The sequence below is a fragment of the Amblyomma maculatum genome, chromosome 4 (genome assembly GCF_055883805.1).
Source record: "Amblyomma maculatum isolate TAMU_Amacu chromosome 4, ASM5588380v1, whole genome shotgun sequence".
NCBI lineage: Eukaryota > Metazoa > Arthropoda > Arachnida > Ixodida > Ixodidae > Amblyomma > Amblyomma maculatum.
This window is the reverse complement of record NC_139347.1, coordinates 159,599,474-159,613,115: the sequence shown is the minus strand read 5'-3', so window position 1 is coordinate 159,613,115 and position 13,642 is coordinate 159,599,474. Positions and strand designations below refer to the sequence as shown.

Genomic DNA, 13,642 nt, shown 5'->3' with positions numbered 1-13,642 from the left:
TGGAGGTTCAATATGACTTAATTATAGCCTAATCATCAAGCGGCATCACGCATATAATGTCCGCCCCATTGTAAAATTCGCTTGCACAGACGGCACGAACAGTTTTCAAAACTTTGTCTATACATCTGAAAACAAAAAACTGCCCTTAACTCCTAACAAAATCCAAAAACTGAGCGAACATGGCTTCCTGCGCGCAGAAGAGACGCTGTCCAAAATATATGTACAAAGCTGGGCGCATACTAGTTACTAATTGATTGCGGCGCTCTGCACAGAAAAAAAAACAGCGCAAATGGCTGCCTGCAGTGTTCTGTCGCGTGTTGGTGGCACATACACCTGTTACGCACGGCTCCTCTATTTTCGGCGCAAATGCTATTCATATCGCAGCCAGCAAATAAGTCCACGCACTTGGTTGCATGTAACCCGGACGAAAATTCGCTTAGTTCTTGAAGTCATGCTTCGCGCAGTTGTTTCGAGGAGAATACGGAAAGAAAACATTTGGGAGATTATATAGAACCAATTATGAAGCAATAGCATGCTGCAAAGATATATACTCACGGTCTAAGATGACGGCGTTCACTGAGTCCGATAATGCCGATGGTATCCCGCCGTTGCTGTAATCCGTACTCCGGCGACATTTCACAGCTCAGCTATTCACTGATATGTAGCAAGCACAAACCGGAGCACATGGACATGTATAGGCGCAAGAGAAAACTATGCACAGCACAATGAAAAAGAAAATTAATGAGGGAAGAAATTAAAGAAAGGTTTAAGAAGCTGTCACAAGTCTTGTAGCGTCTTCAACAAGCTCTAAAATGAACGCTTCGGGAGGAGGCCGCACAGCAGCGCAGCTGGGGATGCTTTCTGTTGTGTCTTGCACGTAGACGCGTAGGCGAGGGGGAACAATGAACCGCTCAACCAGTGCGCGATTCCCGCCGCGGTGTTGTGTTCGCAAGGGCTGCGCGTGGGAACGAAGGACCAACGACCCTCTCAACACTCCATTCCTCCTTTACCCAGCCCTCGTCTGCTTGCACGGTGCACCGGCCAGCCGTGACTTCGGACCGTGCCGATGAGCGGCCGCCAGCCCGCACCGCTCGAGTCGAGTTCTAATAAATAGTTTTGTTTTGTGTGTTCGCAAACGCATTGTTTCTTCAAGCCAACCACGGACCATAACATATTCTAAAAAAATAGAAAGCCTCCCCATCTACCATCCACGTTCTTGCGTAAATCCATACAGTTGGTGCATCGACAAATGCCCGCGTCATCTTGCCCCTCCCGTTCGCCACCTATGATCGAACAAAGGATGGTCGTTCGACCTTTTATATTTACTTCAAAATATTATATATTGTTGCGTGATGACTGATTAATAATGTCGAAGAGGCGGAGTTCCAAGCTTCTCTTCTATTCTGGCCAACTTTGGTTATAGATTATACAAATTATGTTCAAGTTAGCTAGCTGAACATTATCTGACTAAATATATACATGTTTTTATTTGTATTCAGTTAATGTTCACTTTTCGGGTATGAGTAGATGTTTTTATAAAAATTCTCAACATCGGCCCAGGAAACAAAAATTTTCCTACTTTGCAGGCCTTTATTTCAGAAAAGGTTGATGGTTGAGCAGCAATAATTCCACAATATGTTCTCAGCATAATTATCCGCAAACAGCTAAAGCTCATATTTTTATGACATTTGAATACAGAGATACGATCGCGCTAATTTACAGAAAATAGCGAACATTGAAATTTTTTAGGAAACAAAAAAACAGTTTTAACATTGTTTAAACTTTTTCCACCTATTCTACACTACCTCAGCTTTCAAAACCATTAAAAACACCTTGCATAATTTTGTCGCGCAAGTAATTATGGCCACTTCGATGAAGACTTTGTCCAACTATAGTCCACTGCGCAGTTCTGAAGATTCTACGGAATTTGTGAATTGTTCAAGGTTTTTAAATTTTGGCATATAATTTTGTAACAGGGAGAAATATATTTACAAAAGAGGATTAAAGATATATACATTGAGGAACAGCCAAGGAGCCAAACTACGAGGGCCCCCCGTTCGACGCACTTCTTTTTCTTAATCTTCCACAAACGAGCGCGCCACTTCGTCCTCATCATTCTCCAGCTATAACAATATTTCTTCGGTCATGTTTTGTCTCGACTTCGCAAATCGACGGCGACAGACACAGCAATGAATGATTCAGAATCAATTTTGTGCGCGTCCAGGTCCTGATGCGCTGTGGCATCAGGCAACACACAGACGTTTTTCGCAATCACCTTCACCTTAACGCGGATTGCACAAAAAGTCGATAGCGTTCAATGAGCAAGCAACGTATTTCAAATCATTTCAGTAGAATGAAAGAATTGGAAAGGGATGGGAAAACTGCCTCATTAAAACAGTGTTTCTGGGCGGCATTCATTTTTTCGAATGACTCGACAGCGCACATTATTTTCATTCCTGTACAGTTTGTTTTTATTCCTTTGCCACCGCCTAGCGCGGTTGGAATGGTCAAACTTTAAACTAATAGGCGGAACAAACTATTTTTGTTATTTATTGCCGACATATATGTTGTGAGCCATATAAATGTACCGGAGCCTTCATGCTCGCAGTCTGCGCGAAAAACTGTCATTTTGTTTTACCACCGTGTGAATGCCCAAAACTAAAATGGTAACTTCGCGGTCTTCCGGCTTTTCATTTTCCAGTGATTGCGTCTAGAAAGTACACACATCGTATTCGGTCCTTTCTCCAGGTAAACAGACGATGCTGCGCTAATACAAAAGCACTAGAACAAAAACATCGCTGAGAAAATGGTCATTTGTTCCTTCAACTTGAGGCAACGTTTTCCTTCTCGGCAATGAAAAGGCTACCTTGTAATCACTAATTTAATGTCACACGATCATGCTATGGCGACACGATTTCGTTTTATATGCGCGTTCTCACTGACAACTGGATTTGTACTAGAGGTTAAGCAGATGCAGGGATGTAATCGGCGTCCAGTACAGGCATATTGGGTCGTGAGTGCTAGCCGGTCTGGGGTATACATATGTGGTCGCACGGTCGTGCTATCATCAGATATAATTGTGCGGCAAACGTATGCGCCTGCGACGAAATCTGCATGCATGCCAATAGCCTAAAACCGTAAACACATAGAGCTGATCCCCAAAAGTCCGCCGCATATGAGCGCACTGAAAAGACGAATCCAGACAGCTGCAGCGGTACGTGCTTGAATGCGTTATAGTAATTGTCGTCCCGTACGTGGTACTCTGTGAGGTCCGAACGATCGGCTGAAATGTTGTCGGAATTAAATGCCGCGGTTTGGCGTCCAGCGCACGTGTATTAAACCATAAAAATGTAGAATTTGTTTTGATTGAATGGTCAACGGAAAATATTCACTTCGGCAGCCCATTAAAGCTGCGTTCTTAGGATGGCAATGACAATCGGGAGATCAGGGGACAAAGTGGTCCATCGTGGGCAGTTTTCATACAAGGATAGCTAATATTGGAAAAACACAAGACAAATTGGTCCATTACAGCCAGTTTAAGACGGAACGGTCAACGTCGGAAGAAAAGAGGACACCTTGGTTCATTGTAGCCAGTTTTAAAAACTGAGCGGGCAACGCCGGAAGAACACAGGACAACATGGTCCATTGTAGCCAGTTTTAAAAAAGGAACGGCCAACGACGGCGGAACACAGGACAACTTGGTCCATTTAGCAGCTTTAAAAAACTGAACATCCAATACTGGAAGAACAGAGGATAACATCGTCCATTGTAGCCATGTTTAAAAACCGGAACCTCCAATGCCGGAAGAACACAAGACAACTTGGTCCATTGTAGCCAGTTTTAAAAAACGGAAAACCCAACGACGGATGAACGCAGGATAGCTTGGTCCATTATAGCCAGTTTTAAAACTCGGTGCGACCATTATTGGAGGAACAACGGCAATCTCGGCCCAATATAGACATTCTGTATGTACGGCAGTGCCAATATCGGGAACTCACTGTACATCTTGGCCCTAGCTAGCCAGCGTTGGCTATTGGCAGCGCCAGCACTGGGAAAGCATTGGCTAGTCTGGGCCATTGTTGGACATAGTGTTGACTGGCATGTCCTATGTTGGGAGCATGCTGGTTAGGCTGGCCCAATGTAGGGCCACTGTTTGCCGTCGTACTTACGACATTGGCCCAATGCTTTGTGCTGCCTGGGAGACTACGGTATTAAAAAAACTTTGGAGGACATTTAAGCTCCGCTTTTTACGGAATGGTAAAATGGCGCCCGCTGCTGCTGTACCACGGAAGAGCGCAGAGGCGGCGCTTGCGCAGAAATCGATGATGAGAGGTCGGGACTGACTGAAGCGCAGCATGAAATAATTACGGATGAACGCTCGAATGTACTTCGACTTCGTCTTGGTACTGTGCCGTGCCAACTCGGAAGCTGTAGTTGCCTTGTAGTGACAGATTCAGAATATTATCGGTTCTGGTGTGCAACGAATATGAAAACGTATTATAAGAACTTATAGCGCTTGGAAAGACCTGCAGCGAAATTGCGGCCACGCACATAGTGGTGCCTTGGCATTCGCACATAAGTGGTGTTAAAGGGGCCCAAAACAGCCTTAGCGATACAGTTTCCCTATGCCTAGTATGTGAAAGAATGTCGATGTAAGATAACCTTCCCGCAAAAATTTTTTAAATGCGGCATTTGGAAGCAGAGTTATTTGCAATCAAATTTTGAATATCTGCGCCTTCGCGGCTTTCCTCCTCTTTTCAACTTTTTAGCGCGCGCAAAGGCTGGCCCTCCTCCGAGGCCTCGCCCACTGACACGTCACAACTGACGCATCTGCGCTTTTACTTTTTTTGCTTAGCGCCACACGCCGCAACTTCCGTTTTGTCGCGCTTGCTTGCCGACGCGCCGCCGGGGGCCTCTTGTCGTCTGCTTCATCGTCATCGCCCTTCGGCAAGAACTCGCAAGTTTTGTTGCCACGCTATACATCCCTGGCGTTGACCTCACCTTCGATTTTGTGTTACGTCGTGTGCGCGACGGGTGCAGAACAGTTCTGGGCTAGACTGGTCACTCGCTTGAGTTCGCGAAGGCAGTTATCGAAGCGCTGAATTGTTGTTGTTGACGGGACATGAGCGGGAGGTTGTTACAGTGTGCAGTCCCCGGCTGCGAAGGTATTGCTAGTGACGGCAGGAAAAACATTCTGCATCAAGTGCTTCAAAACGCCAACCTCCGGAAACAGTGTCTACAGATCATCAGATAGCCAGCATCGGTGAAGACAGCGTTTATCTACGTTTGCTTTACCCGGATATGTGGTTCGCGATTTTGGGATCCCAACAAGACAGTCTGCATGAAGGAGCGGTACCAACGCTGTTTCTTCCACCCCTGCCGGTAAGTGTAAAATGAAAAGATTGTGATAATATTAGCTTTAGACGCGTTATCACAGTACAGAGTGGATTGTTTTTTTTTTAACTCAGGCGATCTTGCTCGGCGTTGTGGCATGCATATAGCAAGATTTGTCATGATCACTGTGAACTACACTGCTCAAAATAAACCAGTGGCGAGCTTACGATGGGATTTAATTTTTTTTTAATGTTATGCTAGTCGACCCCACGCACCAATGCACCCATATAAGCCGTATACTATCATCGTCGGGGTTCAGCAGCGGATTCTTCAACGGCGTGTACTTGTGGGGGTCGAGTCCCATCTCGGTACTCATTCGCCGAAGTCGCTTTTCAAGCTCGGGGTTCATAATATCCGTACCGCAGCAAGGGCATGAGATCTTAGCGAAAGACTAGAAATTCAGAATCGAGATCGCAGAGAGCGGTCTTCCGGGCGTTGCGGAGGGAAACTCTCTCGTGCACCTTGCCCGAACCTTGAAACCTCCGTGTTTAGGTTCCTCTTGCTTTTGACTATATGATGCCCCTTCGTGAAAGATAACGATCGATTGTAAAGAAAAAAAAAAAGGAAGGGGATGAGGAGAAGGGGACTGCGTAGTTGTTCGCTGTGGTGTAGTTTGTCAGCCGCGGTTCGGCGTCAGCTGACTGCAACGGCGAACACGCGCGCCGACAGGAAGTAAACAAACTCTGTTCGGTGCCCGATTATTATCGCAGCATAACTCCCGCCCTGTAGCTTTTTTTTTCTTTTTTTTTTTTTAGCGCCGTGTGATGTTTGTACAGAGCGCACCCTGAAATGTCGCGCGGATGGAGCCGCGTCCAAGTTTACCAACCGAGGCGGCCAGGAATTAGAAACACGTGAAAACCGAGATGGGCGTTGATAAGAAGAAAGAGAAGAAAGACAGGAATGAAGAGATGGAAACAGAAAAAAAAAAAATGTGCCAAGAGGCTTTACCCTTCAGCAGGAGGGGGGGGGGGGGTCGCGAATGAAACGTTATCACTCGCGTGAACTGGCTTAGTCGCTCAAAGTTGTGCCTCTTTATCCCTAAGCGATCAGCTGCCGATCGGAAGTGTAAGAGTTGGTTTTGACAGGAGCATAGACAGGAGTTATACACAACTAGACTGTCCCTGCGGAAAGGGGGGGGGGGATTAACCGCAACAAGGGAAGAGGACTTCTCCAAATGGCTCACCGACAAGAGCCTTCTCCGGTTCCTAACGGAAAATAATTTGCACGGGTTCTTATAATATGCCTTATGGCAAGCTTGCGTAATAAAAAAAGAAAAAACAGCGCGCGCATGCAGTAGTGCAACGATCGAGTGACACAGTTCGGCACAATGTTACAAGTGGCTCACAAATGCACATTTATTTTTGTTCCAGCTTTTCCAGGAACAGCGGGTGCAGATCATCAGCCAGCTGCATGGAATGGAAGTGGACCTCGCAGGAGATGGGCGTTGCGACTCCCCGGGCTACAGCGCCAAGTACTGCACGTACAACGTTGTTATCATTCAGACTGACCATATTCTACAATGGGAAAAGGTAAGAATAGGAGAGGTAAGGCAATGCTGCGATATGAAAATTGGCAAGCTGCAATTCATATTAACTGTGGGAAGTCAGCTGCAGTGCCCAATAGTGCGAACATGGGGTCTGGCCTCAACTTAACGAGTCTCAGTGCAGTCTTTAACAAAAGGCGACAATTTCTGCATATTATTAGGAAAAATTATTTTCAGCCTCACCAAGAGTGCCCTTGGCAAGTGCTGCTTGCATATCTATACATAAAAATAATCAGATTAATCATTATATAATACAAACAATTGAATTACAAAGCAAAATGTTTCATCGTTGCAAACCATTGGGGAAGAGGTACATTTGCTGACATATATTATTATGTAATGAGGTTTTAATTTAATCTATCTACAGACCGCCACCCAGCTATCCGGACATATTGCAAGAGCAGCAAATCGCCCATAAAGCACTACTTTGATGCTTGGCGCATTAATAAAGATGCATGCAGTTGCTTGCTTTAAAAATTAGGGCGAATACATGGTAATAACATCATTCTATACTGCATTTAAGAAGTTGGAAGCTGTGAGCAGGTCAAACGACTGTGAAGCAATAGAACCATGGATCCAGACAATCACAAGTCTATGTTGCTGTCCTTGGCCAGGGTAATGGTGACCTGATCACCAGCATGTAGCAGCCTGTTGAACCACATATGCGATAAGCGTGAGGGCCATGATAGACCATACATCAAATGCCTGCATTAGCTCCTTGCAAACAGGCAATGGATGAGCAGAGGTAATCTGTTTTGTATAGTTTTTTTTTGTAAAGTTTTAACATTGATGTTGTTTGGAAGGTGCACGGCTCACACTTGTGGCATTTGTCAACCAATGATAAATTTAAGAGATAGGTAATGCAAATAGAACTTCACAGAAAAAACTTTGTATACATTCGCACATAACAGGAAGTTCACATATGACATAGCTGAGAAAGAAACCCCTAATGAAGTGAAGAAACAAAATAATGTAAATGTGAGTGCTGAGACTGCAAGATATTTTAATACTGAGGCAGCTTGGTTATACATGCTAGTATGGAACACAAATACAATGGGATTTTCCATACTGTCCTATACAGACAATTTTAAAGAAGACAAAGTTTAGCATGTTTGCTCGACAACATCTCTTACATTTCTTTTCACCGTAATATAGTAGTACAAGACCTGGGGTGTTTTTAAGAATATGATGCTAAAACTGTTTTCAGCTGCAATGCAGCAGCTGTAAGCAGGTTCAGCATCTACGATTGACTAGAACACACACCAATACTGCAACTCATCAGCCAAATATTTATATATATTTTTTTATGTATATATTTTTAACAGATTCATGTGCTTTCAAGAAGCTGAACTCCATTCTGAAGAACTCCCAGTTTTTGATTGACACTCGACAACTGTCTCCCAAAGCCCAAACATCTTCCCTTGAATCTTTTCACAACTTTGTCACCAAGTTTGCTCCCAAATCAATTGCATACTCGGATGGTGGGATGCAAGTAAGGTTTGTTGAATGAAAGAGAAGACTAAGACATTATTTTTCCCTCCAGTGTGATTATGTAGTCCAACTTTTCTGCATGGCATGTGCAAACAATACGTCCTTGCATGAAGCTTTTAATGTATGTACATAATATTGTCATTATAAAAGGAACAGAGACCATAGGAAATAGAACACAGTGCGAAAAAGAAAACCAGAAGTTCATATCATTTGCTCCATTTCCTTTTGCTCCTTTTGATTCTTCAACTTGCTAAGCAGCCCATTGGAACTTGCAACTAAGCAGATTGCTTTTAGTTCGTGCTATGGAATAGCCCTGGAGGGCTGAAAAATTGCTTTGTGACCAATTTCAAGCACCTCAAAACAGTCATTCTCATGGTCTAGTGCTGAGGTTTAGAGAAAAAAAGTTCAAAGGTTTTTTTTTTTTTTTTTTTTTTTTAATGTGAGGAGGGGGAAGCTGCTGTGTTACTGGATGCATTTGGCGCCTTCTTTTTATGGAAGTTGGGCTTGACTTCAGTCTCCTTAGTGCAGTGCTTGATCTGGAGCTCTCATATTATCAGGCCAGGTAAAATGAGACCCTACAATTGCGATTCACAGGAGTCGACCCTGACATCTGCCAAAAAAAGTGCCCTCCACGTAACTCAATCCCAACTTCTGCATAAAGTAGGCACTCAATGCACCTTATGAGCCAGCTGCCACAATCCTTCCATCCTGATAGTAAATATACTGCTGTAAAATTAGCTGAAATTGTGTCTTTCTTTTCAAAACTTGGAACACTTCCATGTCAAAGGTAGTTATCATACATTTGCAGGAGACTGCAGTGCACACTTCTGACATTCAAGGATGCTTCATATAATATGGTAAAAACATATTTGGTAGAATGGTAGCACTGGCCATTCTGTAATCCCCTTCCGTGGAAAAAGTGAGACAGGAGGCTATAGACGTACTGCACAGGCCACCAAGGGTCCTCCTTGAAAGTCATTGCTGTTATATTAGAATAGGCAGGTGGGATGAGATAAAGAACCGTGCACCAGGAATACATACAGACAGAAATGACATGAGCTGAGACACTGCAATGACACAAAGTTGAGGGCGAGCATGGAGGGCTGGCTGGAAAAACGCCTTGTCTCTCTTTTGTGCTCCTCATCTTAGTGCAGTCCCAAGACAAAGGTAGTTTTTAAAGAACTGGAAGTTATCAGCGCAAGTTTCCGACCCCTCTAGAACCATCTCGAATGTCCCGAAGCTAATGTGTTGAAACTGAAAGAATGCTCGAGGTTCACTTGATCACTTGGACTAATGATGATCGCTAGAATACCACAGCAGGGAGAACACGGGTGATCCACGATATGAAGTTGTATAGCCCATGTCATACATTCATTTTGCTGCTTGAAGATCATTGCATCACATTTTTAATTTGATATAAAGGCGCTGGATATAGAAGCTAAAACAGAAGCAATCTCTGCTGCAGTGATGTGAATATAATGCATAATGGTTTCTTATAGTAGCCTCTACTTGGTATAATTTTGCTAGTAGGCAACAAGAAACACATTTTTTTCCAAAGTATGAGAAATTCATTCATATTTACCTTCTTTTTAGGTCACATCTGGCTGTTATGCACTTCAATGAAAATTCTTCTAAGCTCCAGGCACAGAAAAAGAAAGGAGAGGACGGCTGGAAAGTGAAAATGGCAAAATCAAGGAAAGGACATTTCAGTGCCGCTTCAGTGAAAATGGAGCATACTTTTTGTAAGTTAAAACTTCGTTTTACTTATATTATTACACAAAAAACTAAGTGAACTGTTGTAATCACGATGGCTATTTTGCGCAGCGTACGTCCAGAGGCTCCTCCAGGATGCGGAGAAACGGTCTCAGGGCTCTTCACACAGAGACACAGCTGCAAGCATAGCTTCAGAGCGCCACCTTATGACTGATGCCTATAAAAGACCGTCAAAAGAAGTAATTGCTGCACACAGGCACAGATTTGTGCTTCATCATGGCTATTCAATTGCACAGCACAACCGTCAGTATACTTAACCCAAATGCTCAACAGACTGGCATCAGCGAGGCACAGCATTGGCCGCTGGAGCCAAAACAATTGTTTCAATATGTTTGCTGCGACTAACAATAACTGGAGCGCAGTTTCATATGACTTTTTTTGTCGTAGTGAGTGCAGTTTTGTACCCATGTCTCTGTGTTTCGCTTCTGGCTGCGGCCAAGCAAACGTGCACACAAAGCATGTTGCTGTTTGCTTATCGCGGCAACTCCACATGGTGTGCGACCGCTCGCAGGCCCTTCAAGTATTGCATCAAAGCTGCCACTTGAAACAAAATGTAGGAAAGAGAGAGCAACTGTGGGTTCAGGGTGTGTGTAAAGCTAGATAGCGAATAATTATGCCGATCAGAGTTGTTCAGCTTCTTGAGGTCAAGCTGGAAGTAAATGGAAGTAATTAAAGTGAGCCGACTTCGCAAGTGACCATGTCACATCTCACTTTTCACAGGCTCGCTGTTCCGCATCCGTTAAGGTCCGCAGTTCACAAGACAACAGTGTAATTGCGCTTATTGTTATTATGTGGGCGATATAATACTGTGTTCTTAGCGATAATTTATACTGCTGAGCGACTAAGAAAGCACAACGCTTCGCTGCGGAGAGGTTTTTTTTTTTTTTAATAACGCCAATTGTTTACTCTCAGGACATAATGGAATATGCTCTAGGACTTATCTAGAGAAATTCTGTAGGCCTTCTCTCGAAATAAAGTTGTTTTCTTTGTTTCTTCGGTGCCTCCTCATCACTGCACGTCATATGAAACCTTGCAAGGGGCAGATACAGCATGCGAATGCTAATACGTGTTTACCGCGGCGTCTTGTATCTCACCGGCCTAACCGCTCAGTAGTTTGTGGTGAAACTGCACACGGAGCTTTGATATTGCGGTAACTTCTATTTGCTCGCAGTAAGTTAGGTAAGGGTGCTTAATTCGCTGCTGCTGCGTACAATGCGAACCCGCAATCTGCGCCAGTATCGGCGGCCGAAAGCTGCCAACGCCGGCACATGATACCACGGGTTCGCGCATCGCGCACGGCCAAGCCAGGTAGGTACAGTTGTCTTAGCTAATTTACTATAAGGCAAAAGTTTATAACCTACAAACTTACTACGAGACAAAATGCAACCTCCGTGAGTAGTTTCACGCAATGAAGTCAACGGTTAAGACGGTAGGATTTTAATAGCCGCCACAGTAATGACGCATCACAACAATGACTAACTCATTGCACCTGTGAAACCGTCGCTTATCTGTGCGCTATGTTCAAGCTAGTAAACACATTACTTACCATCGTATGTTGTCGCCTTGACTTGATCCGAGGTGCGTATTTTGGTTTGGTGGACACAGGAACGGAGCAGCGGTTGCCTCCGAAATTTTGCTGCACTACGTAAGGCGCAGTGGATTGGGGCCCGATATTTAAAGCACCGACTTAATGTTGTACACCTGTAAGCCGACTTCGAAGTTCATTTCGCATGGGCGACACAAGAAACGAGAACATTCACAGGCGGAAAGTGCCCCGCAAGTACACTGCAAGCAACTGAAACGAGATCGCCGCTCGCGACCGCGCCGCGATTGCCGTGGCAGCCGTGGTGCCTGCGCGAAGTGCGCGAAGGGCAAAGATGCGCGCGTGCGCGCACGAGACCGGAAGTGCAGGAAAAAAAAGCTTTGAAAAAATGTTTCTGTCTACAAAACATCCTAATTTTCTTTCCTGATAATTAAAAGTTAAGCGTATTTCGATTTTTCTGGCATAAGCGATAGTTTAATGGCTGTGTGACGTCGCAGAGAAGCAGACCAATAGTCATTCGAAAACGCATGCACGTAGCAGCGTTGCACAGAGGAGGAGGAGGACTGGCAAAAGTCGAAGGAAAGAACGCGCCAACTTTCGAATGGGATTGTGGGACCTGCACTGCGCGTAGACGTGTGTTATTGCGTTCAAATGTGTATCGCAGCATAATCTAGCGACTGAGATAGTTTGTGAGGAGTGCTCGGGAGGTGTTTGTGGGCCCCTTTAAGTGTATCTACCGAACTTTACGAGCACAATTGTTTTGCAACGACAACCTATATCACCTGCTTCCAAAGTACTTCTTTGACGGAAAACGTACTGGATTCGAGCAATCGCGGCCTGATGGAAGAATAGAGTGGTGATATGTTGGACTTTTGAGAACCAATACAAAATAAAAGTAGTTCCCAAGGAAGGAAGAAAATTTATCTTCTGTAGTTTTGCAATGTTTCGTGCGCAAATCACAAACAAAAATTTGATATCTTCCTAAATATTATTCCGTGAGTGAAATAGTGAACCTTCCAACGCTGTTCTTATCATAAGTTAGAATAATTACTCAGTCACTGCTAGCTCTTCTTTGTTATTCCAGAAAGACAACAGGTGTCAGAACTCTTTAATTCTGCGCAAAACGTATTCGACGTATGTGTGTGCATATGTACGTTTTGACTCAAATAAGCTGAAGAGGACTTGGCAATATGAGTGAAATTAAAGAGCATTACCAGCGAAACAACCAAATATATGAAGAATCCTGCAGCAGGAGCGGGGAATGCCAGGATCTTTATTACCGTTTAATGATGTGTTCTGTGTACATATGTGTCCATGCTGAAGTTTAGGAGCTCACATATTAACGTAATTTGCTCATTTTATTATGAGAGGTAAAAAATTTTATCGCTTAGGTGCAAGTTTTAATGCTTCTGCAATGCGAGCCAGTGAAAACGGGCTATACCAATCGCAACTTCTTTCAGCTCGTTAAAATTCTAGGCATTACTTTTTTTCATAACGCATAGATCTAAAATTCGATGATATTTAGAGAACTGCTGTTGAAGGGGAAACTCTGTCTCTTCTCCCACCCCATATTCATGTGTCAAAATGTCCTCTTTCCATTTACAAGATGACTTAGGCCAGTTGAAGTCGATGTCATTTTGATATAATCAAAACAGGCGCTTGGAGCTGCATCTGTCCTTTTTGCACGTATACCAGCGACATAGACAGATTTGTGTGAACGATTATAGGAGGAACATGATTAGGGACTTTGTTTGGAAGGTAGAGTCTTTATCAAAATTCTTGAAGGCTAAGATGTTTTATCTCAGCCTCAAAATGTAGTCGTCACGCCATTATTAAAGGCCAAATGGAATCAAAATGCTACAAAATGATCACTCAGCACAGCAAGAAACTGAATCAAG

The 13,642-nt window shown here is 43.9% G+C and overlaps 1 protein-coding gene across 1 annotated transcript in view; it reads left to right on the top strand.

Moving 5' to 3' along the window:
* The window catches only part of LOC146193362 (uncharacterized), a 105,039-nt gene that overhangs the window by 68,132 nt on the left and 23,265 nt on the right, over positions 1–13,642 (top strand). The gene's annotated exons all lie outside the window — the stretch shown is intronic.